At 50.1% G+C, this 1,043-nt stretch overlaps 1 pseudogene; it reads left to right on the top strand.

Moving 5' to 3' along the window:
- The first annotated feature begins 924 nt into the window (after positions 1-924).
- Positions 925-1,043, top strand: LOC122903674 (annotated as a pseudogene).

Genomic DNA, 1,043 nt, shown 5'->3' with positions numbered 1-1,043 from the left:
CTGTTTGAATCTGGAAAATGCCTGACTGTGTGAATGTATCTCTATGGCTCCACCGCTTCCACTATGGAGTCTGAATGGACTGCACCCTAAATCTTGCAGGGCTTCATATGGCATAACGGTCATCTACTCCATGGAGTAGCCCAGTCCAGGGTTTATACAGACAGACCTTAAATAAGACGCTCCTAAGTTCCCACGAGGGACACGAGCAGGACAGCATCCAGGGACAGCCCTGCTCCAATGGCAGAGCAGATCACAGCTGTTCTCTCTGGGCTCCTCCACCCAGAATCTGGGAGATGGAACAGGGGAAATTCTGTCCAATGAATTTGGACTCTGCTTAGCACCTCTGTGTTGGCTCTCAGCCCTAGAAAAACGAGAGCCTGAGGGTCCACTTTGAGTCTAGGAAGCCATCTTCCAAGAGGAAGAAAACTCTCTGAAGCTCCATAAGCTGCTCGTCCCTCTTCTCTGATGTCTGGACTCGATGGGTCACACAAGGGCCTATGGGAGGAGCTCGGGAGTCAAGGCTTCAAATCTTGGCCATCGGAGGCTGCCAGGGACCTGACCCGATTGATACACGTGCAGCTTCTGGCACGTTTCTAAATATGCTGGCTCTCTGCAGCCTCTGCATCTTTGAACAACATGTCCATCTGTCTGAAACATCATTCTGTTCCAAGCACTTGGAAACCCTCCACTACCTCCTCCTTTGTACAGAATGGGTATGACCACAAGGCATCAGTAGCCCAAGAAGGCCGGGGGCCAATGTAACTATGAACGAGAGAGATATGGTAGCTAACCAAGCCTGAACAAATTAAGGTAACAGTAGGGTATGAGAAAGTTCAGCTTCCTCCAGCAAGGGGAGGACGGTTCCATGTTATATAGGGTGTCACGTACACTCATCTGAGAATATTGGGTAAGAACCTTATGATTGTCTACGGCCATACCACCCTGAAGGCGCCAGATCTCGTCTGATCTTGGAAGCTAAGAAGGGTCGGGCCTGGTTAGTACTTGGATGGAAGACTGCCAGGGAATACCGGTTGCTTTTGCTT

This window comes from Neovison vison, chromosome 3 (assembly GCF_020171115.1).
Source record: "Neovison vison isolate M4711 chromosome 3, ASM_NN_V1, whole genome shotgun sequence".
NCBI classification, from domain to species: domain Eukaryota; kingdom Metazoa; phylum Chordata; class Mammalia; order Carnivora; family Mustelidae; genus Neogale; species Neogale vison.
Note: the sequence above shows the minus strand (reverse complement) of the source record. Positions and strands in the feature narration are given on the sequence as shown.